Source organism: Polypterus senegalus, chromosome 17 (genome assembly GCF_016835505.1).
Source record: "Polypterus senegalus isolate Bchr_013 chromosome 17, ASM1683550v1, whole genome shotgun sequence".
NCBI classification, from domain to species: Eukaryota; Metazoa; Chordata; class Cladistia; order Polypteriformes; family Polypteridae; genus Polypterus; species Polypterus senegalus.
In genome coordinates, this window is record NC_053170.1 from 8,964,641 (window position 1) to 8,992,085 (window position 27,445).

The 27,445-nt window shown below is 40.4% G+C and overlaps 1 protein-coding gene across 6 annotated transcripts in view; it reads right to left on the reverse strand.

Annotated features, from left to right (window-relative positions):
- Positions 1–25,544, reverse strand: part of LOC120517328 (protein TANC2) — a 434,594-nt gene extending 409,050 nt beyond the window's left edge. For 4 of the 6 annotated variants that reach the window (XM_039739552.1, XM_039739550.1, XM_039739549.1 and 1 more), the window contains exon 1: positions 25,406–25,544. The gene's annotated coding sequence lies outside the window, so the exon portion shown is untranslated. The remainder of the gene's footprint in view (positions 1–25,405) is intronic. The other 2 variants (XM_039739554.1, XM_039739551.1) reach the window with 1 other exon arrangement.
- Between the last annotated feature and the right edge of the window lie 1,901 nt (positions 25,545–27,445).

Sequence of the window (27,445 nt, forward strand, 5' to 3'; positions counted from 1 at the left end):
ATGAGGTTAGCAGCGGGGCACATTACCGACGGTGTAGGATTCAAGGGCTCCCCGGCAGCAGATGGGAGCATACAGCAAACCTGCATCGTCACAACGTGATTTTGTGTTTTTTTCATGTAAATTTGAATTGATTGTTGAAAAGTATGAAGGTGGCATGCGTATCCGGGACATGGCTGTTGCATACCATTTGCCGAGAACGACGGTATCTACGATTGTGAAAAACAAAGATGTCATTAAAAAGTAAAGTGAGGTAAAATTTTCATTTATTTCATCTAATTGCTTTTGTATTTATGTATTTTAGTATTAAGCAGTGTTTAAATTATTTTATATAACCCCATCAATGTATAATATGCCAATAGCAATAGGATTTTTTTTTTTTCATGGGAACGGATTAATCATTTTCCCATTATTTCTTATGGGAAAAATTTGTTTGGTATACGTCCTGTTTGGTATAATTCAAAGGGTCTGGAACGGATTAAGGACGTATACCGAGGTTCCACTGTACTGGGATGTACTGAAAAAAGACAGTGGCATAGGATAGCTGTTTCAGAATCTGAGATTCAAACATCTCACAAGCCATGTCTTCATGCTAGAGAAAAAGTTAACTGCCACAGCAGAATGTTTCGAATTACAGCATGTCCAAATATCAGGAGTGGTCTCCCCTAGACTTTCACGTATGCTTAGATATTGGGATGGATATTTGAGGAGTAAACCGCAAGACAGTGATTATGATTATATACATTAAAGAACCATCAACAGCAAATCAAATCAAATTAATAATATATTGAACAATTACACGGGTCTACAAAAAACTATTTTTTGTTTGCTACTGGGAACTTTAGACCAGCTCTCTATTAAGTTTTTTTACACAGATTTCATATATGAAATCGGAATTAAGCTAGCACGTCAGGTTTTTGAAATATACATTATTGTCGTTTTGACACTTTTGAATATCAATATAATCAACACGATATCTAGAGTTTGGACTATGTCACACCAAAATTGTTTTGATGTGTTTATTCTGAAAACAAACCAGAAGACGGTAACAGAGACACGTTAAAGTATATTTATGTCAATTTACCTCAATGCAAAAGTGAGGTCAGAATGCCCAGAAATGTTGGAAGCACTCACTTTTGTGCTTGTACCGCACATCCATCTCTCTCTGCATGAACCAACAGAAGTCACCCATCATGCTCGGAGTGAATTTTCCCTGATATCAGTTTTCCATCACCTTTATATCTTGATGAAATCTTTCCCTATACTCATTGCTGACATCGCCCAGATTTGGTGGAAAAAAGTCGAGATGAGAATATAAAAAAATGCATCTTCAGTGACATTCTGGCTCCCATAAGCTGATACGCTTTCAGCAGGTTCTCCACCAGCTCAGCATAATTCTCTGCTCTGTGACTGCCAAGAAAATTCTGGACAACCCGCACAAATGCTTCCCATGTTGCTGATTCAGTGGGTTTCCTTTTGAACTCATCGTCAAGCATCAGTTCATGAATTTCAGGAACAACAAAAACACCTTAATTTTGGCTTCACTTTTCTCAAGACCAAATTTATTTCTTAAATGCTTTACCGTTTCTGCCCATCACCTTGACAGAATTTTCAAAGTAACTGTGAATCTAACGAATGAAATGTCCTGAAATGCAATGTTATGTTTAACAGTAAAACTTCTACCTACTGCAGTGTCATTATGCTTTAGAGTCATATAAGACTTGGTAATCAGTAATAAATATTTCTTCTAATTAAAAATTAACAATTAAAAAAATAATAATAATGACAAGGTAAACAACTCAAAGCTGTAAGTAAAAATGTGTGGCAAACTCTTTTATCTCAATGGCATCTTCGAGTGGAATTACCGGTATTTATCAAAACGGTTATCCGCCTTTACTGTCCAGTCACCCTAGTTGTCCAAGACCTGGAACATCATAACTTAAAAAAGGGACGTGCTGGACGAAAATGGTTTTCAGATTTGGAGTCAGCAAGTGAAACCTGTTAAAGTAAAGGTGAAAGACTCCCAGTAGCAAAATGCTTGTTGACCAGTGATATTATAAAAGTAAAGTTGAATAAATAAGACTCTGCAGCTGCATGAAAAAAAGGTAAAGTACCACTTCTGGTTATCAGAAATAGCCCAAAACTTCACATAAATCTACGTTTTGTACCTACATTTTTTTTTTTTTTTATATCCTCACTGTCATTGAGGCCAATGGACCTTACTTTTATTCTATGTTAATTAGTATTGCCTAATTTTATTTTTATTTTTATATTTTGTCTTTCTTCATCCTGTGAAGCACTTTGAGCTCCATCATTTTTTTTTTTTTTGTTCTCTTTATTTCACCTTATACAATTTCTTGTATTAGGAATTTGTTCGTTTTCACATACCCCTTGAGGTCAGAGCGCAGGGTCAGCCATTGTACAGCACCCCTGGAGCAATTGAAGGTTAAGGGCATTGCTCAAGGGCCCAGCAGAGTAGGATCTCTTTTGGCAGTGACAGGAATTCGAACTGGCAACCTTCTGGATACCAGCACATATCCTTATCCTCAGACGCAAATGTGCTACAGAAATAAATATTGTTGTTGTTGTTAATACTTGTATACAAAATTTGGTTGACCTAAGTGAAAGTGTACTCATGTTAATGTGTTTATATACACACACACACACACACAGACTTAATTCTAAATGGACTCATGGAGGTGTAAAACTTAGAGATTCATTGAAATCTCAACATCAAATTTTTGGAGGATTCTAATACTTTCCCTATACTTCGTACACAGGAAAGTAAAAACTGACACATAACTCCCAATTCAGCTACGTCAGCGGACAGGACAAGGCTGTATATATCAGTTTCAGTTCAACAGCTAATGACAACATAAGTTATGAGCAAATGCAGGAGAACTGGGAGGATGTAAAAGAGTTTTAAAAGAAACCAGTATGATGCAACAAACACAAGAAATCTATGGAGGATGTGGTCAGAAGCTCGAAGACTACGTATGTCCACACTACTACATTTTCATTTAAAACGGTGTTCTTAAACTAAAATGATCTCAATCCACACCAGCATTTTCACATCACTTACCAAACTAACTGCACCCACACTAAGACAACTGAAAATGCATGTGACGTAGACAGTGTCTACTTACATTGTCGGATGGCAACGCTGCCAGCGTTTATCACAAAACTGTAGCCGCCAATAAACTGCTTGCCTTTTGTGCATATATGCAGCAATCTAATCATACAAAATGTAATTCATATGCATACAGGTAAGTAACACAAAACAAGCTCCATGGAATGCAACTTCTCCATCTCCACTATATCAGAATATGGTTTTCTTCCATGGACAGAGAATAATCAAGGAATGAAACATTGTAATAATCAAGATCTAATAAGGGTAAGGCTACGTAATAAGCAGGAACAAATCAGAGCCTGCATTTTGTAACCCATCCACACTGCAGCACTGAGCCAATGTTTTCAGTAGCAGACGGCTCTGTAGAAGCTCTTTAAAATGTCTTAATGTTTGCATTTTTAAACAAAAATGTAGTACTGTGAACTTAGCCTAAGTAGGTCACTCCACAAGGCACAGTGTGGGGGAAGTAACAGAAGAATCCCTTCCACCCACTGCAGAAACCTTACACATTTTTAATGCTCTTCAGTAGGAAGTTGAGTCAGTGCAGAAGGATTAAAAAAATCAGAACAAAACCTTTTCAAAAGTACAGTGCAACTGTGGTGGTTCTTATTGTGCCACTTATAGCGCATTTAACCTAAAATGGAAGGAAATAACCCTAACCCTGATTTCTCCTGGGATGACAATACTTCAGTTGTAGGCAAAGCCAAAGCACACCACCACCTCTACTTCCTGAGAAGACTAAGGCGAGCTCACCTCCACCAGACACTTTTAGAGAACACCTTGACTAACTGCATGACGGCCTGGTATGACAGCTGCACCAAAGCCGCCAAAAAAGCCCTGCAGTGGGTTGTAAAAACAGCACAGGACATCCATCGTAGGCCCTGAGCTGCCATCACTTGAACATCTATACAAGACTTGCTGTGTGAGAAGGGCTAGAATCATCATCAAGGACATCACTCGTCCTGGACATAACGTGTTTAAGCTCCTCCTGTCAGGCAGGCAGGCAGGGACTTCAGATCAATTCATCTAAATTGACTAAAAAACAGCTCCCCCCGAACTGCCATAAACTTGATGAATTGTCATATCTCCTCAGTCTGAGATCATTATACGATTTGCCTTTTGGATTTTAAATGCACCTTTGCTTGCTTGATTAATTGATTGATTGACTGATTGATTGGATTTAAAGCTAAGTACCAGCAGCCTGATTTCTCTTACACAGTGAAAACCAGGATTCTAAAGTGTGACACCGATTGCCAGTTTCTGACAGAAATTTAATTTACTTCCTGACGCTACATTTACTTCATATTGGAGTATTCACAAGTACACTTTCTCAAAATAGATAAAATGAAATTCACATTGGTGACCAAATCATACATTTAGAATGATTTATCTCTTCCATTTCTCACAGTACTGTGCTGTGACATCAGCCACCACAGACAAAAACAAGAATGGCTGTTAAAGTCACGATTACAGTTGTTAAGTCCTCAGTTTCTTTCTTCCATTTGTTGGTTTGGGATCTGTAAACCTCTCAGGATAAAACATCTCATTTAAAAATAAAGCACTCTCAAATAATATCACAGTGCTAAAATTAAACGGGTTACATTTACAATTTGTTTTTTTAATATCTCTAATATAATATTCAGAAATGTGTACATCCACATTAACTGAGGCACAGGGAATGGCATTTCTTTTATTTCAATAAACTCGTCACCTAGAAGAAAGTAGTGGAGAAAGAAATATAAATGGTTGGTTTTCACAGAAGCATCTTTTCTTATTCCACCCAGGGATGATCTTATTTTCCTTGCTGTGAAGATCAGCACTGACACAATGGCGCTGGTGGGTCTGAAAAACCGACAAACAACTGGATACACAAGCATAAGTAATATTTTAGTTAATCAGAAGGACTACTTTTTGATATGAAGGCTGCGAAAAAAAAAACCACTGTATAATAGTAATAAATACCATCCCTCTCCCCCACAACCGATTGAGCTGGTCACAGCTACTTAAAATGATCTGGGGAAAAAAAAGAATAATGTGTGCATGCAAAGTAAGGTCTGCAAAGCTACACAAAAATGTAATGATGATTTGCCGAAAAACACTTTTTTTATCAAACCTGATCAATGGGTTGAAAAAAAATGGATGGACGGATTTGCACAAAAAAAAATAACATAAAATAAATCACGAAGCCTCATTTTTACATAAAACAAATTCTGTAACAAAAACCACTTGTGCAATCTGGTTACTGTGAGCATCTTCAGTGTTGCCGTGGCTCAGTTGCTTAGCAACGCTGCTCACTCAACCTGGCAGGCCGCACAAGGTGAAACCCTCTGCAGATCTCTTTGTATGTTCCATTAATATATTTCATCTTCCTTTTTTCTCTTTTTATATGCACTTCTTTTGATTTATCTGGAAATTCAAAGGTTTGGAGTGGCCAAATTTTACAATCATGGAAGTGGACAAATCACCAGCAAAATTCAGAAGCATGCTGCCTGCAGCAGCAAGCATGCAATAGATAGGACAGCCAGGTTAAATTCCTTTCATGATCATTCTCCCAATCAGCAGTTTCAGAACAGTCTGTGTTTCTGGCTCACCCTGTATGCATGCATGTATAATATTGTATATATATATATATATATATATATATATACACACAAACATACAGAGGGTATAGAATAGAATACCCCCCTTCAATATATTCCCTTTTTTTGCTTTACAGTCTTAAACACACACAAAAATATTTCTTCCCAGCTTTACTTACTCAACGCAACCTCTAACATCCAAGTGAAAGATATCACAGCTACAGTTCAGCTACAAAATCAAAAACAAGACATACTGAGATTAATAAAGGATCACCCCCTAATGTCAAGGTCATTTTGTTGAACCCCCTTTTTGCTTTAATGACAGCTTTGAGTCTGTTGGGATTCTTCTCTATCAGCTTTTCACATCTAGATTGAGTAATATTTGCCCTCCACTCTACTTTACAGTTTAACTGTTCAAGTTCGGTCAGATTTGATGGGGAGCATTGGTGGTCTGTTATCTTCCAAGTATTTCCACAGATCTCCAATGTGATTTAGGTCTGGACTCTGACTGGCCACACAAGGACATTCACTTTTTTTCTCCTTCAGCCACTGTGTGGTCAATTTTGCTGTGGTTCTTCGGGTCATTGTCGTGTTGAAAGGTGAACATTCTGCCCCATCTTTAACTTTCTGGCAGAGGGCACCAGGTTTTCCTCAAGAATTTGACGGTATTTTGCCCTATCCATTTTTCCTTCTACCCTAACGAGAGCCCCAGGCCCTGCTGCAGAGAAACACCCCCAAAACAGGATGCTGCCACCTCCATACTTTACTGTAGGTATGGTGTGTTGTGGTTGGTGAGCTGCATTGGATTTCCACCAGGTGTACCGTTTGATTTGGCTCTCATCTGACCATAAGCCCTTTTTCCACTTGGCATCAAAATCTTCAAGGTGCATTCTGGCAAAGCTCAAACGAGCCTTAATGTGGCCTTTCTTGAGAAGTGGCTTTTTCTTTTCCACCCTCCTAAACAAGCCACAATTTTGGAGCGCTTTTGAAATTGTTGTCACATGCACACAATGACCACTTTTTGCAAGAAAATCCTGTTACTCCTTGACAGTGGCCTTAGCCTCTCCTACCAGTTTCCTCCTTGCTCTTCCATCCAGTTTGGAGGGACAGCCGGATCCAGTGAGGGTCCTAGTACTACCAAACACTTGCCACTTCTTTATGATGGACTTTACTCAGCTCCTTGGGATTGATAAAGCCTTTGAGATTTTTTTGCCTCCATCTCCTGCCTTATGTCTGTCCACAACTTCATCCCTGAGATCTTTTGAAAGTGGCCTGCCACCCACAGTCAGTTGTTTGCACTACCAAGCAAGGGAATGAACGCTCCAGGGACAGCTTCACTAATCACACAGATTACAACTGATCACAGGTGGAAGGAAGCCAGTAGCCACAGTCTGGAAATGGTGGGCACTTACACCTCATTGAGGTTGGGTGGGGGGGGTCCTTTATTCAACTCAGTATTTCTTGTTTTTGTATTTTTTTTTTATAACTTTTCTGAACTGTAGCTGTGATATCTTTCACTTGGATGTTAGAGATTGCATTAAGTAAAGCTGGAAAGAAATATTTGTGTGTGTGTTTTCATTTAAGACTGTAACGCAAAAGAGATGGGAATATTTCAAAGGGGGGGATTCTTTTCTATACCCACTGTATATATAGTGGTAACTGGTTACAAAAATGGAAACATGTTAGTTGTTAGTGCACATACACAACTCATCTTCATCAAGAGATGCCCTTTTGATTCCAGATAAATTCCTAGGCACCAGTGCCCATATTTATCAAGCGTCTCACGATTACTTCAATGAATTGTACTAAAGTCTGATTAGGATAGGAATGTGTCCTACATCAGAAGGAGTTATGAAGCATCCTACATGCACTTTCAGCGAGGAGTAGGAGGTCATGTTTGAGAACCAATGTGATACACCACAAGCTACAAAATCTGCAGTTTTGTACCTTCCTTGGAAACCATGATGACATTTTGTAGTTTTCTGATGCGAGTGTTAAGGCTTCACCACAAAGATAATCATAACAATCATAATAATATTTAAAAGTAGTAGGAGGAGAAATCATAAGGTTGCATATTGTGCTAAACTTCACATAAATGTGGCCATCTTGCAACAACATCAAAAATAAAACAGTCTGCATCCAAGACCACCTGTGTGCTGATACTGTGATAATCACTTGCAGTGCACATATGTGCGCTTATCCACACTCAGGTTATGGTCTTTAAGTTCATGCCATGAATCACACAAATAACTCCAGGACAAGCAGCTATTTGCATGAATGCAGCTTGCTTGAACATTACCTCACATTCAGTGTATAAACCTGCACATTATCTCACACTTTCTACGTTTGGTGCAAAATTCAAGAGATGGTTAGTCGTGACACATCCATAATCATTGCCATTGCAAAGCAGAGCGATGTCAGCACTCCCACTTTAACTGACAGCACATGACCTCTTCATGTACACGGAGCATTAATGTAACATGCAAGATTTATTACGAATACTATTCCACCTGTCAAATCGATATCTTTTTAAGAGTTTATTGTTGTCAAGCGTTTCCAAGAAAGAGCAGGCCGATCTCTGCCTGTATGCCATGTTCTGACAGCACCTAGCGAATTAGCGTAGCTCACAAGCTCACCAAAACCCTGGTAACGTAAAGAATAGTTTCTTAAATTAGGAAAATTGATAAAAATGTTACCAAAATGACATCACTCAGAGATTTTTGAGCCATTTCGAACATTTTCCTACTCTGAGAATAAATACAGGGCTACTTTCTATCCCATACCCTCGTAAGACAGAAAACAATCATACATGAGCCGAACAAAAAGAATGTGTTTTTGACAAAATGAAAGTAGCACAGCCCTGAATATACAATAACAGACGGGGAGAGAGACAACTATGGCTTGAGAGACTTGCTAGGTTAGAATTCAGTGAATATCAAAGACCAGGCAGCAGACTCCTATAAGTGACTAGCTGTGTAAGCCTGTGCTGTAAAAAGCCCGGGCTCCTAAAAATCTCATCGGCTGTATATTAACTGTTCCTCGTCGGTTTTGTTTTGCCGACATGCTCGCCTCCATTGTCTATCAGCGGCTAAGCGAGTTCTTCTCTCCTCAGAGATTTTGCTTTGCCGATGTGCTCGCCTCACTTGTGTATCAGCGGCGGTTTCACTTTGACAACAGAGTCGCTTTCTGTGCGCTTCACGCTGTAGCCTCGCACTTTCCTTGCCGGACAGACAGACACACACACTTCCATGCGTAGACGTTTATATATAAGATAGTTCGAGGTACACAGCATCCCAGGTGGGCCCAGGTGATCCACACAGTGGGTGTTGCTTGCTGCTCAAAGGCCTCTGGAGACATGAAAACTTTCTCACTTCAGGACCTGGAGACAGTGTTCCTCCCGTTTTATAAAACAAACACAATGACCTATAAAGCTTTTTTCCCAGCTATGCTTCTCAAGAAGAGGAAATCCAGACTTAGACATTGATCATAATTACGGATGCAATCTTGACCACATTTCATTATTGGTAGTTGACTCCCTCCTTTTATCAAGAAATACATGTTGGTTGTTAATATGCTTACTGCTTATTAAAAGTACAAAAGATTTTATGCTTGGATTGTGCACATAACAAGTATACACACCCTTGGCAAACAAAAAATAAACATGTTTGCTGGAAGCATGGGACATAACACAAACTGTTCCCAAACAATGTGACGAGGAGATGAAGCAGGAAAACTGCCTTTAATGTAAACCCTTTTGGACCTGCTCTGTAATTTATAAAAGGAAACCAAAGCAAAAGCCCTACGGACAAGATCACATGACCTATCTTGACTCACCTGGCTTTACGGAGACCAGAAATAAGTCTCCACCAGAATTAGTCGAGCTCCTATGGGTGCAAAACAAAAAACAATCACACACACCGCTGGGCTGGAAATTTAAAAAGTACAAAATTATATACAACAGAATAGCTGCCATCCTGAAGACAGTGTCCAGCTCTTCTAAAAGATCAGAAAAAGACAAGGGCGTCCTCCTACCGATTTCAGCACTTGAGCAGCAATTCGCATGTGCATGCTGAACACATCAGGTACAAGCACAGTATGTTGGTTTAAAGGCTTCAAAACACACTTTAATTATTTCACTCAACTTTGCTGTGTATAAAAACAACCCCTGAATAAGAATGAGCCCTGACTGAGCAGAACGTGGCTTATTTACAGCTCAATTCAGCCTAAGGGCCACTGTCTGAAGTGTTCAAATGTCAAGAGAGTTTGTCAAATGACTTCCCTAAGCTCTATTTCAGGACATTTTTTTTCAACATTCCAATCAATCAACCAACCAATCTTTATACACAGCAGCATTTCCGGGATTACTACACTCATAAAGTTATCTACAGTATTCAAAGATGACAACCTCAAAAGAATTGTTCCTTTCATTCAGATTGTGACAGCAGAAAACAAAGCAACATTTCAGTTTTAGAGGTCTAAAAAGAAGTAATCCAGGGTGGGAAAGGAGAAACAAGGTGGAAGGTGCTGATAACAGGTAACAGAGAGGCTTGCTGTTATCATTTACCTTGGTGTTCTGCCATTTAAGGACACGGATTCCTTGTCTCGCATTTGACTGCTCTGGAAAATGACGCACACCAACCAGAACACATAATACACTAGCCATCCCCTGTGGCTTCGCCTGCGTATTAGTGAAACAGGACAGTGAGGAGGGCCCCGCCCAGCTCTCTACTCCTGACGTCACTCTTCTCCGTCCCCTCGGCCCATAGCCTCCCTCTCACTCTCGGATTAATAATAAAATTTATAATGCACTTTATATTTTAGCAATCTCAAAGTGCTACAGAGTAAAAATAAAAATTATAAAACAAGAAAATCTATTTATACTTTAACAAAATATCTTTCTAAAAAGATGAGTTTTTAGATTCCATTTAAAAACATCAGTCGACTGTGGGGCTCTCAGGTAGTCAGGGAGGGCGTTCCACAGTCTCGGCGCCACAGATGAAAAAGCCCTATCACCCATACTGCGAAGCTTGGTTCTAGGGACGTAAAGAGTGTTAGTATGTACAGAGCGGAGAGTGCGTGAGGAGGTATGAGGGGTAAGGAGTTCCTGTAAGTAAAGGGGGGCATGTCCATAGATGCACTGATGGGTGAGGAGAACGACCTTGTACTCAATTATGAGTGGGACAGGGAGCCAGTGAAGGGTTTTCAGGATTGGGGTGATATGGTCATGCTTTCGCTCCCTCACCAGAATCCTGGCAGCGCAATTCTGAATATACTGGAGTCTCTGAATACTCTTGCCAGGAATCCCGATGAGGAGCGCATTACAGTAATCCAGCCTGGAGGAGACAAAGGCATGGACGAGCTTCTCTGCATCTGCCAGGGTGAGAGTTGGGTGGAGTTTAGCGATATTCTTGAGGTGGTAGAAAGACGACTTAGAGGTGTTTGGTGTGGGTGTCAAAGGTGAGTTGAGGGTCCATTTTAACACCTGTCAAATTGGTGACAGATGTGGAAAGGGGAATGTTTTGGCCAGCGAAAGTGATACTGGTGATGGTAGAAGAGCGGAGATGGTGTGATGTGCCAACTAAGATGTCTTCTGTTTTGGATCTGTTTAGCTGAAGAAAATTGAGCCTCATCCACGCCTCTATCTCCTCCAGGCAGGTAGTCAATGTAGATATTGGCAGAGAAGCAGTAGAGGAGGTGGGGGTAGTCCTGAGGTAAAGCTGAGTGTCATCGGCATAGCAATGAAAAGATAAATCATGTCTGCTAATGACATTTCCAAGAGGGAGCATGTAGATGGTGAAAAGGATGGGGCCTAGCACAGAGCCCTGTGGGACACCACAGGTGACGTTGTGGGTATGAGATTTTGCGCTGCCCAGGGCGACATGCTCAGTTCTGCCGGTCAGGTAAGATGTGAACCAATTGTGAACATTTCCTGAGAATCCAATGGTGTATTTCAGGAGGTGAAGGAGAATGTTGTGGTCTATTGTGTCAAAAGCAGCTGTCAGGTCAAGGAGGATGAGTAAAGAAAGGGAAATAGTATCTGCTGTTATCAGAAGATCATTGGTGACCCTGACCAGGGCTGTTTCGGTGGTATGGCCAGGGCGGAAACCAGACTGAAACTTTTCAAACAGATTATTCAGTTTGAGGTGATCATGAAGTTGTATTACAACTGTTTTTTCCAGAACTTTAGAGAGAAATGGAAGATTGGAGATGGGCCTATAATTGGAGAGAACTTCAGGATCCAGGGTGGGTTTTTTCAGTAGAGGTCTGATGACAGCAGTTTTTAGTAAAGAAGGAATATGGCCAGCCAAGAGGGACTGGTTTATGATCCTGGTGATAAGTGGAGACACGTTGGCCCTCAACAAAGCTGAGGGGAAAGGGTCCAGGGAACTGGTAGACAGTTTCATTTTCCTGATGACGTCCTACAACTCTTCCCGTGTGGCAACAGAGAAGGAACAAAGGGGCTGGACAGTCTCAGACACTAGGTTGACAATTGTGGGGGTATTTTGGGGGCAGGATAAAAAAACAACTCAGAGGGAGAAGCGGCAAACATTCAACGCCAGCATCCTCTTCACTCGCTAATGCTACTAGATGTATCGAATGTATCGCTCCTGTAAGCAAACTATGATTCTTAGTGCAATGAGAGATGTCACAAAATCAACTGGAATGATCAAGCAAATTATAGAAAAAAAAAAAGATCTAAATCCATTAAGTAGTTCTCTCATTCGCTAACTAAGCAGAGTTAAGGTTACGCCCTGAGGCAGACGCGTGAGTGAGGAGGGTCCCGCCACCCTCCTCGGAGCCCAATGAGTCTCTCTCGGATTCGCGCTAATAAATCTGAACCGTTGCAAAATCAACGGAATATCCAAGTAAATTATAGAAAAAAAAAGATCTAAATCCATTAAGTAGTTCTCTCCTGAAAACCGGACAGGCATACAAACGGGTCTTAAAAAACTGTAAGAAATTTTATGCTTGGACCACGAAATTTTTAAAACCGTTTCTTAGCGAGCACCTATGGGCCAAGGGTAACCTACATGCCAAATTTCAAGTCCCAGATGCACATGGTTCGGGAGATTTCGTGATGAGTGAGTCAGTGGTATTTGACTTTTATAAATATAGATTCAAGATTACAGCATCTTACTGGAAACCAGCTGTGCCATTAAAGATCTGAAATTTCAGTAGGCCTGTAGGAACAGCATGAGAAGCAGCATACATGTCTGGACCAAGAGGCCCTGACTAGGAAGTACAAGCTTGTTTTATACAAATCTCTGGTTTGCTAATGTAAACAAATCAAACTGTAAGAAAGTGACTTTCTTTTATTAGTACTGTGGGACGATAAGAGTATATGCTCCAAACTATTGGCTAAAGAGCTACATGCAATAAAAACAACCAACAACCCACACTAGAAATGAATCCAAACAATTAGACTTTTACTTTTGCCTAACTCCAATCATTCATTCATTCATTCTTTTTTCCTTACTTTTCATCATAAACAAAAAAAGTGCTTTCCAAAACTCCAATCCCACCTATGTTTGTGTAGTTCCTTGATGGTGAATTCATTCAGGTGTTTTATTATATGCTACCTAAGCTTTATTCTACAGAGCACCTTTCAGAACAAACCTAAAGTTAATTAAAAACAATTATTTATAAATATATCTATCTATATATATATATATATATCTATATCTATCTATATATATATATATATATATATATATCTATCTATATATATATATATATATATCTATATCTATCTATATATATATATATATATATCTATATCTATCTATCTATATATATATATATATATATATATATATCTATATCTATCTATCTATCTATCTATCTATCTATCTATCTATCTATTATAAACAATATATATATATATATATATATATATATATATATATAAATATATATATATTTGTTTAAGAAAAAACTATCCGGTAATTTATAATACCTATATATTGTATTCACCACGCTCTCGTACCATGACACATTTTATTGCATTACAATGCGAAATCTATACATGTTGGCCCTTGCGAGTCGTGGGTTTTCGATTTGCAGATCCACCTACTGTCATTAATAATTAAATGGAGATTATTTTGCATGCTTTGTGACCAACTGCAGAAAACCATGGACAATGCTGTAGCCCCGCTACTTAAACGGACTACAAATCCCAGCAGCCCCCGGAGTACTGCGTCATTAAATATTTTCAGTGAATGAGTGAAAGATGAGGACGGCAGCTTTAAAAGTAAGTCATAACAAGTCATCAGGATCGTAGTTGGTGGTGTCATACTCACACTGGGCACATGCGTTCCATACCACGCGATTGTCTCACCACCACCCCCCTCCCCCTTACTCACACACTGGCCTGTTTAATGTTCTGGGCCCGGGCACACTTTTGTCATGACAATGTGACTTCATGTAAAGCCAAAACAAGATCCCAACACGGAGTGACAGCACGAAGGTCAAAATGATTTTACTTACGTTATGGTTGTTTTGGAGTCGTGTAGGGCAGGATAACGCTCTACCCTCTTACACATCTATTGAGTTTGCTGTTAATCAAGCTTCATGTACAAGATGATTTTTATGAAGACAAATGATTTGAAAGGAGGAATTTGCAGCTTTTCTTGCCAACTGTAATACATTTCATCTGTAAGGTGAGAATAAAAACCTGGTTTTAACTCAAATGGTATCGAATGAAATGAGAACTGCACTATGTGACTTGCTTTATCACTATTTAGCGATTACACTGTTTCCGAATCCTACCAAACCGTGCCTGGGCCTACCTCTTTCAAGTAGGCCAATGAACGGTATAGGTGGCCCGGCAAAGAGCGATCACACTAGTCAAACGAGCTAGACTTGGGGTGGGATTACATGCAGACAAACATGCTCAAGCATGGAACAAGTTGCTAGTGCGAGTACAGTTCGACACTTCACTACACAAGTGGATTACTGTTTTCTCCGGATTATTGTTCTTGTCCTGTGTGCACTTTTTGTGTGATTTTGTCTGGATTGGAACATGTCTTTGTCTAGGAGCGCTCCCAGCTTCTACAAATCTTCATATCCATCAGCATCACTGTACGGCAAAACTTTACATAACTGTCAGGAGGCTGTCCACAGGGGATTTCATTTCATATCTACACTACCATCATCTGCGAAACTGGACTGTGTCGAGAATGTTTACTGTTCAGTGCTTAAAGAGTTTTGTTGGATTTCTTTTGTATCTGTAATATTAATCACTTTTGTCATTTAATTCTATAAATATAAACACAAATTTATTATGAAATGCTAAATTTTGCAAAAAGTTACAGTTTAGTAAGGAACTGCTGAACTACGCACTTTGTCTGGGGAATGTCACGCATGTTTGCCTCAGCAGCCAGCCTCACACACGTGATTCGCTTGTACAGAGATCATTCGCTCTCCCATTTCTCGCACTTTTTTGTACCTTATTTAGTGCAGTAAAGTTAAAATATACAGTAGTCATGGGCCCAAAATGGATTTTCGCATTCACAGGGATCCTGTGCCCCCCGAAACCTCTGTGAAACAGAAGACATTACTGTATATTTATTTGGGATTTCTTGATTCCAATCAATTAAAGAAAAACATTTTACACATTTTTATCAAATAAGTGTACACTGGCCCAGTGTACTGCAGGCGCAGGTGTGTGAACACCTTGAGGCTGACTGGCACCCTGAGCAGGTTTGGTTCCCATCTTGCATCCCTAAACTTGGATTAAGCATGTTTTAGGCAATGGATGAATGTACTTTATTGAATTAACCCACACATGGCAACGAACCAAAGGCTCAATCAGTGAGGTCTTTATATGGGCAGGCAAAGCCCAGAGACTGTTAATGGATAAAATTCAAAAGCTAATGGCAGGCAGTGCAGTGTGGTGGTTAACGCTTTGGACCTAGGAATTCAAAACCCTGAGATTGTGGGTTCAAATCCTGCTATTTACACAGCATGAGCCTGAGCAAGTCTGTACAGCCAATTACATCTCACATGTTATAAATCACCTTGGATAAAGGTGCTGGCCAAATAAATAAGAAGTTTTGAATATAGTACTGGGCAGCAATCAAACTGTTAAATATGAATTATGAACAGCAACCCTGCTGAGATTTTTAAGAGAAACTGTGTCATAGGTATATAGAGAATAGGCTAACACCCAAAAAAAAAAAAACAGTACAAAAGTGGTCTATAGGATGGAATTCAACCGTTAAGGTGCTGATGGAAGTTTTCTTATTCAAAGTAATATTAGAATTTTTATCAGTCAAAGGAGTAAATCATCAGAATCAACAGACACTTATCAGAAAGCTTAATGTGTGCCTGCTACTCTTTTATCATTATTATTAGTTCTTATTATTTGTCTGGCTCCTTTATCCAAGACAACATACAGCACATGACATGAAATTGGTTGGATTTCTTTTGTTTTTTCCATTGGAGCAGAGGCAAGTAAAGTGACATGTTCAGGTGCACACAGTGCCAGTAAGTAACAAGAGTGTGAATGCACAGCTTCAGGGTTTGACACCCAAAGCCTTTATTAGTTTTAACTTAAGTGAGGGATCGCACAAGGCCCCTCTTTGTCATAGGAGGTGGATAGAGAGTGGGGCTTGTGTGTTTTCATTTTAGTTTGAGGACTGTGTGTGTGTGTGTGTGTGTGTGTGTGTGCTTTTGGAACACAATGGCTGTATTGCCTATGCAAGTGCATCTCTGAATGAACTAGGAGTTACTGTATGTATTTTTCTTCTCTAAAATGAAAAAGGAAGCACAACTTGTCATGTATTTTCACAGATGTGGTATGACAGGCAATGGCCCAAGTAATTTCTGCTCTAGTCATAAGAAAACAAGAAGCAGTAGCAGTGGACTAAGGAAAAGACTGTGGAGATTTCAAATATATATATATTTTCTTAGTCTGATGAGTCCTGATTCTGTGTTTTTGCAGATTCATGCTAATGGGAAGAAAAATAAATAATGAAAATAAACTCCAGCAAATGGCAGGGATCCATCTTGCCAGGTGTCAACAATGCAGTCTGCTGTAAAGGGTGTGAAGTCACAGGAGACGGATCTGTGGCACACGGCAGGTCCTTCACTGCAAGGATGGCAACCAAACACAATTGCCAATCACACGTGTCCTTTCATGGAAGCAGTGTATTATACTTCTACATAAAGCAGGGGTCCCCAACTCCGGTCCTGATGAGCCCCAGTGGCTGCAGGTTTTCATTCTAACCCTTTTCTTAATTAGTGCATTTTTGTTGTTGCTAACGAACTTCTTTTGAATTAATGTCAATTGACTTGTTTTTTTAAGATTTGTTCCCCTGATTTTCTTCATCATTCCTCTGAATTGCTTCATTTCTTTCCTTAAATGGCGCCCAAACAGAAATGAAATGTGAAGTGAGTGAGCCAACAGAAGGCCAACCAAGTCAGGGACTCAAACTCCAACCAATTTCACTCTAACCAGTCCCTTAATTAGGCGCAGAGTCTTGTTGTTAATTACACCCATTCTTCAATTCCATAGCTTGTTGCTCCTGTCATTGTGCAATGGAAGACATTTCTGAAATTGTGGATTTTCTCTTTTCTAAGAGCGCTGATAAAGTGTTTTGGGGACCTGAGCAGATCAGCATTCTTGAGACCTTCAACTTTCTTTATTTTCAGATATTGTATGATGGACAGACACAGTTTGCTGGTCATGTTTGGCTCATTTTACATCTCAGTATTGTTTGGCTGCTAATTAAGGAAAAAGAAACAATTAAGGGCACTGAGTCTTAAAGAGCAGGTCAATTAAAATGAATTCAAAAGAAGTTAATTAGCAACAAAAACAGGTCACTAATTAAGAAAAGGCATCAGAATGAAAACCCGCAGTCACTGGGGCCCTCCAGGGGACCCCTGTATCAAAGTAATGAGCTTTTATAGAACCATAATACTGGATTCCATCACAATAAGCGAGACCTGTAATCATTCTGAGAACATGACACAGAATTCAGCATAGATGCTATGGCCATTCCCAGTCATCAGCTATCAGTCCACTCAACTGTCTTACGGGACTAGATGGAACAAGCTACTACATCATTAAGACAAAGTAACATGTAAAATCAATCTTGCATAAAAGCCATATTAGAAGGACAGTACACAGAAACCCCCAAGGCACTGAAAATACTGCTAAGCACAGTAACAGCCAGGCTAGAGGAAAGAAGAAAAACAGTCTTCCATGCCCAAGAAGGGAGACAATGTGTGAACACATGACAAACCAATGACCAGGTGCTTAAAAAGAAATGGGCTTCTTAGAAGAACAGGAAAACTTGACTATAATTTGACAAAGGATGTGAGAGCCTCAAGGACAGCGGGGAGTATGTTATGCTGTGATGACTTGAACACACAACATTATAGAATTGAGTGAAGAAAGGTTAACACTGCAAATCACCAGGGCAACACTAGCCCCAGTATAAAGCAAGGTAATAGTAGCGTCATGCTCTATAACATCTGTGTGTGCCGGGATGCAAAGGCAGCAAGAGAGGATGAAATAAAGTATACAGAAGTCATACATAAAAACCTATTGTACTGTGCAAGAAACTTGGACTTTGGAAGAACAATCAACTTCCAGGAAGACATTGATATCAAATCATACAGACACCCGTCATAATGCAGTAAGCAAAAACTACAAACAATTTAAAAAAAAAAAATATGCACATGGCATAACATCCATGTGCGATACAATTACATATATTATTAGGCTACATTAAATACACGCTTCTTAACGTTATTTTACAATGATATGTAGTATATAATGCAGCACAAATAGACTTATGGTAGATTGATAGCCTTTGTAAAAAAAATTTACAAGAAGCACTCGACGAAGATTTAACACCTGTGTTGAAGACTCGATAGTAAAACTGTTGGCTGCCTTGAATCAAGATGGAAAGCCGGTGTGGAACTTTGCCGAAAACTTAAAAAAGCCAGAGAAACACTGAATCATTATAACATGCAGATAATGCAGCTGTTAGATTGTTTCTAGTGCAGTGCTAATAATGAGTATATATTTATTCACACTATACTTACATACAGTGGAGGAAATAATTATTTGACCCCTCACTGATTTTGTAAGTTTGTCCAATGACAAAGAAATGAAAAGTCTCAGAACAGTATCATTTCAATGGTAGGTTTATTTCAACAGTGGCAGATTGCACATCAAAAGGAAAATCGAAAAAATAACTTTAAATAAAAGATAGAAATTGATTTGCATTTCATTGAGGGAAATAAGTTTTTGAACCCTCTAACAAAAAAAGACTTAATACTTAGTGGAAAAACCCTTGTTTGCAAGCACAGAGGTCAAACGTTTCTTGTAATTGATGACCAAGTTTGCGCACATTTTAGTAGGAATGTTGGTCCACTCCTCTTTGCAGATCATCTCTAAATCCCTAAGGTTTCGAGGCTGTCTCTGTGCTACTCTGAGCTTGAGCTCCCTCCATAGGTTTTCTATTGGATTAAGGTCCGGAGACTGACTAGGCCACTCCATGACCTTAATGTGCTTCTTCTTGAGCCACTCCTTTGTTGCCTTTGCTGTATGTTTTGGGTCATTGTCGTGCTGGAACACCCATCCACGACCCATTTTCAGTTTCCTGGCAGAGGGAAGGAGATTGTCGCTCAGGATTTCACGATACATGGCTCCGTCCATTTTCCCGTTAATGCGATTAAGTTGTCCTGTGCCCTTAGCAGAAAAACACCCCCAAAGCAAAATGTTTCCACCCCCATGCTTGATGGTGGGGACGGTGTTTTGGGGTCATAGGCAGCATTTTCTTCCTCCAAACACAGCGAGTTGAGTTAATGCCAAAGAGCTCTATTTTGGTCTCATCAGACCACAGCACCTTCTCCCAGTCACTCTCTGAATCATTCAGGTGTTCATTGGCAAACTTCAGACGGGCCTGCACATGTGCCTTCTTGAGCAGGGGACCTTGCGAGCCCTGCAGGATTTTAATCCATTGCGGTGTAATGTGTTTCCAATGGTTTTCTTGGTGACTGTGGTCCCTGCTAATTTGAGGTCATTAACTAACTCCTCCCGTGTAGTTCTAGGATTCTTTTTCACCTTTCTCAGAACCATTGACACCCCACGAGGTGAGATCTTGCGTGGAGCCCCAGAGCGAGGTCGATTGATGGTCATTTTGTGCTCCTTCCATTTTCGAACAATCGCACCAACAGTTGTCACCTTCTCTCCCAGCTTCTTGCTAATGGTTTTGTAGCCCATTCCAGCCTTGTGCAGGTCTACAATTTTGTCTCTGACATCCTTGGACAGCTCTTTGGTCTTTCCCATGTTGTAGAGTGTGGAGTCTGCTTGATTGATTGATTCTGTGGACAGGTGTCTTTTATACAGGTGACTAGTTAAGACAGGTGTCCTTAATGAGGGTGACTAATTGAGTAGAAGTGTCTAACCACTCTGTGGGAGCCAGAACTCTTAATGGTTGGTAGGGGTTCAAAACTTATTTCCCTCAATGAAATGCAAATCAATTTCTATCTTTTATTTAAAGTTATTTTTTCGATTTTCCTTTTGATGTGCAATCTGCCACTGTTGAAATAAACCTACCATTGAAATGATACTGTTCTGAGACTTTTCATTTCTTTGTCATTGGACAAACTTACAAAATCAGTGAGGGGTCAAATAATTATTTCCTCCACTGTAGAGACACTGACATAATTCCTTCTCTCGTAACTATATATATATATATATATACACATATACACACACACACACACACATGCACACTAGTGGACTCTGCCCCCTGCTCACTTTGCATGCCAACCCACAGGCGGGCACTATGCGCCAACCATTTCGCGTCTCTGCCACTCGCATATGTGGATTTCACTTTCACCAAAGAACAAATGTTTTAATTCTCGCGGATACGCCTCATCGTTGGTAGAAACACTACTTTTCCCTGATGGCAACACGAATTAGATGATCTACAAGTCTCCGACTTAAAGTTTAAATCCGAACAATATATTCGATCTCTTTTTGCCATTTCATTATTTCACCGATTAATAATTTCCATTTGTTAGCACTCAGGCGATCTTCACTATCATTTTTTTGAGACTTTCTAATTTTCGTACTTCCATGATCTCCAACCTGCTCTGCATGTGTATCGCGCCAATCTTTCTGAATTCTTTACAACGTTCTACTTTGTCTTCTACTCTTTGGCTTTTATTTCCAACCCTGCTTAGAGCGGAGAGCGCAGGAACTGTGTCTGTCAATAACATTCACTTGAATGATAAGTGAGTGGACTGTGGGCATGGTTGTAAATGTTTTGAGAGGAGGGCAGGACTTGTCAAAATCTCTTGGCAAAAAGTCTGGCCTCGCGGGACCTGAAATTATCTCCGAGAAAGTCTCATCCCAGGATTTCCTTTTACAATAGAGAGATATTTTTTTCTTTTACAGTTAACTAACCTCAAACAGCAGGAGAAGTGAGGTGGTGTATCAGCAGCACACACGCCTCACCCAGTGTCTGACTGATTTGGTTTGGGGTTCAATTTTGCCATCAGAAACAGCTGTTGGGCAAGGTGAATTTGAAACAGCAACCTTATCCATAATTCAAGTCGCACAGGTTTTAATACAGATGGGTTCACAAATTCAGGGGTGAGAAGCATAGACATTCGAGTGGAGCTCAAAGTATTGCAGATGCTGCTCCTCCGCATTAAAAGTGGATCAGGCACTTGAAAAAGGAACATCCTGGACACCTCCCTGGGGTGGTGTTTCTGGCACACCCAACCAAGAGGAGACCTCGAGGAGGACGCAGGACACACTGAAGAGATTACATCTCTCAGTTGGCTTGTTAACGCCTTGAAATCCCAGATATCAAGGAGGAATTGGAGGAGGTGACAGAGAAAAGGGTTGTCTGGGCATCGTGGCTTAAACTGCTGCCCCCATGACTGGGATCCAGATATGCAGCAGAAAAGGGATGGATGGAGGGATGTAGTTTACAAATCTACCAATGCTTTTCAATGTGAGATTTGGAAATTTTCAAAAATGCATAAGGTAAGCTGTATTCAAGATATTTCAACAAAAATGTAACTTTCCCACATTTCCTTGACAAACTGCATTGTTTACTGGGAACTGAATTGACATGCCAGTCATAATAGGGAAAGTTTAGAAGTATCTCAACAAAAGTCTGTCCCTCACTTTAATGAAGGATATGAAGAAGAAGTTGACAATTAAAACTCCTCATTCAACATACGTAACTACACAAAGAAGACACTTTTTTTTGTTTTTTTATTTCTCCTTATACAATTTCTTGAATTAGGAATTTTCCGCATACCCCTTGGGGTCACAGTGCAGGGTCAGCCATTGTACAGTGCCACCTGGAGCGATTGCAGGTTAAGGGCCCAGCAGAGTAGGATCTCTTTTTGGCAGTAATGGGGATTTGAACCAGCAACCTTTTGGATACCAGCGCAGATCCTTAAGCCTCAGAGCCACCATTCTGCACAATTGTAATAGTACGAATAATAAATAATAAAAATAAATGCACTTATATATCACATTTCCCACATTAAATGCAGCTCAAAGAACTTTCCAAGATTCACTGATTGATCAAACCAGAGCGCTTCTCTTAAATGAGTGACTATAATCTTGGACAAAGCAACCTATACCACCTAGGGGGGATTTGCTCACTTCAATTGAATTTACTCTTCTAAAGTTCCCTTACAGACCTAGTGTGCTAGAATACAAAAGACACACAACTAAAACACAGACCAATATGAAACACCAACAAAGGAACTTCTGGTACTTGTGTACTAAACGGACAGCACGGAGGGCAGTTCCTACCCATTCTAGTGTTGGGCTCCGTTTGGGGCCCCGGTTGCTTAATTTTTTTTTTTACTGACCTACCCCAACCACAAATACTAACCTTAAAGTTAGTGGTGGTGGAGCATAGTTGCCTATAGGTCCCTAATGTTAATGTCCCCTTTGGGTGCCTAATGTTAAAAATGAAAATCCAATTTGCGTCACGATAATTGAAAAGGATACTAGCCGTCCGTTTAGTACAAAAGTACCGAACTTATTTCAAGAATTATCTCATTTTATGGATTACAAGCAAAGAGCTCTAGCTTAATATAAAAAAAAATCACATTGAGATAAATATATCATTAGACATTTATAACTTGTACACTGTGCAAAATCACAATAGTTTTTATTTGATCCAGTGCTATGATGGCAATAGTAACACAAAACTACTTCAAAAATGAAACCATTTTTACTAGCCTTCAGTCCTCATCAAACAACCAACCACATATTTTGTTAATCAGCCCGCTGCCATCTTCATGAGCCCTGCATGTGCACTCATTTACAGAAAACCCACAGTGTCCTCATCCGCTCCACACATCAGAGTCCTTGTGACTGCGAGGCAGGCACAGCAGGTTACAACTATTAATAAAACAATTGCCAGCTAAATAAAAATAATAAGCTATTTTTTTTATTATTAATTTTATTACAATCCATACATAGTAATCAAGTTTTTACAAAAAAAAAGAATTATGTTAAGAACAGATCGATAAGCTATTTTTAATTCTTGAAGTTTATTACTTGAAACTTCAAGGTGATACATGCATTCTTTCCTTCATTTTGCAGCATGAATTCAACTCTTTATTATTTCTTACCAATAGTGATAATAAGGCATACCCTTATAGTAAGAAAAAATAATGAAGTCCATGTCACAAGCTTGTTCAAAAGATGACAGAACCTTTCTGTTTCACAGTACTAAAATTTCTCCTACACATAGAGTATGTAATAAAGTATAAGAAAAAGATCACAGATGTAAACATTTTTTTTGTCAAGTACGAGTAACCGGCTGCAAAAAACATAAAATCTCACTCAATCTTTCAAATTAAAAGAATACAGACACACGTCATCAATTAAAGGAAAATGTTCAGTTAACGTACTCCTTTTCTCCACAAGAGATTTGTCTCAATTTGCTCAAAGTGCACACACCTTTGGCATTTTACAAAAAAAAAAAAAAAAAAAGTGGCTTAGTTTAATACACATTTAATGCACTACACCTTTATAGCCAATCAGTGAGTGAGACGAGAAATTTTAAAAGCATACTAATATGGCAGTTATCATGGCCCGGACATTTGACAGCTATAAGAAAAATCTGTGCCAAATGCGCTATTACAACAAAAGATTGCATTTTAATTTTTACTACCTAAAATGTTTCAGCTGTCCGTAAAAATGAAGAAGAGAAACAAACAAAAATGTAACTTCCTGAATGGCTGCTTACCAGACAGCCCTGAAAAAGAATGAGGGAGACATGCAACCAGTTGTTCCTGCACAGACCATATTACAAAGGGGAGTTAACTGATCAGTACCTACTGACAGCCGTGGGACATCCCACCTGTAAATGACAAAGATTATCCTCAACTATCACAATCTTCCGGCAACATCTGCTCCAATACTGCTGCACTCCATGGCACCTGAAGATATCATTATTATAATTATTATAATATATTATTGTTTGATGGATGCGTTAATCCATGGTGACTTACAACATTTAAGATACAATCGGTTACATTTCTTTTGTTTCTTTCCAATTGGAGCAAAAGGGAGGTGAAACGACTTGGTCGGGGTCACGTCTATGTCAGCAGTGGGATGTGAACCCACTGCGCCACCCCGGCCTGTCATGAAACCTTCCCAACAGGCCAACATACCAACCAAAAAATTAACTTTACTCTCTTTTACCGTGTCATTGTTTCCTACCTCTATCCGACAATGCCAAATGCAATCATCCCTGTGATGCCATTTATACTGGAAATCAAACATATTGCAAGCGCTGTACAATTAAAATGGTCAAACTGAATGAAGCTGTAACAACATCCCACACCAATATTATTCTATTATTCACATCAGTACCTCCGATTTCCTCTCAGATCATAAATGTCCTACTCCTTGATTGAAAACCTCACGCACCTCCAACCTCAACATGAGGATACCAATCCCCGTTTGGTATTACACAGCTCTATCCTTCAATCAACGAGTGCCACCATGAATGCTGCCACACACGCTGCCCGCCCCATTAGGCTGCACGCTGAACACCAACTGTCCCATCGCCATCTGAGGATGCTGATGCGCACACACCAGCAGTGGCTCAAACCTGTGGATGTCACACACACACACACAAGCAGCGGTTTGTGCCGATCCCACACCCCATCCCCGGTGCACACATTTGACTCTGCTCTTTTAAGACGTTCCTTGCGCACCTGCTGAAAGTCACAGCCACGGTTCCCCCCCTCCACCTGAAGATGTCGCACACGAATTGCCCCACCCCCTTCGGGATGTCACCGCACCCCACCCCCACCTGAAGATGTAAGACGCGACGGGCCACCCGCCTCACACCGGGAATAACCCGTACGGCACTTCCACCGAGTCCTCTTCTTTTCGAATAAACGCAGGCACACAGACACACACGCAACACACCACTCCTCGTCAACGACGAGCCAGCAAGCCTATTCGACGCGTCGGCTTTGTTTAGCTCGAGTCGGGAAAAGGCGCATCCCTGCCGCCCTCGCGCACAACAGCCACAGGCGACGTCGACACATGGAAACGATGCGGCAACGGCTCGGCCCCACCTCCCCGCGCTCAAGCCGGCAACCTTGCTCCGTAACCCCACACCTCCTCTGTCGTTTCTCCTTCTCCATCCTCCGAAGGTGAATGCCGTCGGACCCTTACCTTGCTTGAGGGCCACTCGTCCCCTCGAGGCGAGCTGGAAGCGTCTCTCCTCGGCTGGCGTGGCTCCGCACTCCTTGGTGAGAATCTGGATAGCAGCGGCGACTGCCGGCGTTGCACTGTGCAGCTCGCAGCCCTCCCCTCTGCCGCCAGGAGGAGGAGGAACAGAAGGAGAGAGAGAGAGAGACGAGGAGGAGGAGGAGAAGAAGCAGCAAGCGCGCGCTCGCGCACGAGCGCCTGGACACATTGCCGCCACACCGTCGCGCGGCCCCGAATCTCCGCCCCGCCCCGCCCCTCGAGCGTGCCTCCCGCGCACAAGCACTGGCAACAGGTCGAGCCGCTCCCGATCATTTACGTCACCGTTTTTTGTATGTTTTTAAATATACAGTATACATACCTGTATTTGCATAACTGACTTTACTTATTAATTTACATCATTCTTTTGTATGTTGGTACTTGTTTGTTCTCTCGCGCCGTTTTGCTACTGGTGCGCTTTTAATTTATTAACCGACGGGTAAATGACAGTATCACCTGGCGGGCAGTGCCAGTTGAATTACCAAAAGCGCGTGCCCGCCATAATGACTCTGCCACTGCCACACTTGGGCCTGGCATGCTAAAGACTGACCTACACATCCAAGTCTTCATGCTTGGGCATTGACAGCCTCAGTTCCACACCAGTAAGGGGAGGGGTGCCAGAAGGTGGGGACTGGTATTATAAAGTCCCAAGAATCCAGCAAGTAACAGTATACCTGACAGTGTGGGTGGGTGGTCTTCACATGATATGGTGGGAGGACATTTAACTAAACTCAATGACCCCCTGGAGCCAGGCCTGGGCATCCACCAAAGACACAAACCGTTTCTTGTGGTATCAATAGCAATAAAGAAGAAATTTCAGGTCAAGTTCAGGTACCTTTATTGTTATACCATCCATATGCTGTATTGCAGCATACAATGGCACAAATATTTTTTGGGGGACAGCTTACCCATTAGCTATGCAAACTGGCTTGATGGACTGAATGGTCTCCTCTCAATTGTCAAGTTTCTTGTGTTTCTTATGAAATAAAGCCCAGGACCGCAGTGCAACAAACACACAAATAGAACACATAAGACATAAACACGGGTCAGGTACAAGACAAGCAAGAACTACACACACTCTGGACCCCCAGAGATCGCAGCAAAGGAGAGACTAAAAATAAAACTGAGTGGCATTATGAACAAAGCTGCACATCCCCTCTCTGACACACCAAAAGTGAGGACTTTCGGCCAAAAAATCATTCAGCAGAAGTGGGTCAAGAAATGTGATGGGGGTCCTTTAAACAAACAGCAATACGCCTGTGTGGCGCCTCACAGGGACTGGCACTGCCAAGTCAGTTTTATTGCTTTTAAATTTTCTTGCTTTATAGTCATACTGGCATTAGTTCAGACCAAAGTATCTATCTATCTATCTATCTATCTATCTATCTATCTATCTATCTATCTATCATATAGTGCCTTTCATGTCTCTCTATCTCTCTCTATGTATTACATAGTGCTCTTCACCATCTTTTTATATCTGTCATAAAGTGCCTTTCATAATTTTTTTGTCTATCTAATTTATGGTGCTTTTCATATCTATTTATCTATTATATAGTGTATTTCAATACATATATATTTCTGAACCAATGTAATTATTTTTTGGTGCATTTCACATCTATCTCTATGTTATTATACAGCACCTTTCATTATTTGTCTATTTATGGCAGCACAACTTCGCTTATCAAAAGTCAGCTCTTTACTAATTTATACAGCATTTCTTAAATTTTAAGGCTTAAAATGTTTACGCATTTTAGTTATATTAAAATAAAAAAGAGTGAAGTCACATCCTGACCACTTGACAACCCACCTGCCATCATGTCTTTGCACTGTGAGGACGAACCTCAGTCCTTATGTGGATTGTATTTTGATTTGGATTACAACACCAAACTGGAGAGCTGTGAGACACTTGCAGTGTGTTGTTGGTTTCTTTTATTTTTTTTCTCCAACTTTTGGAAAGCCTCAGGTGCC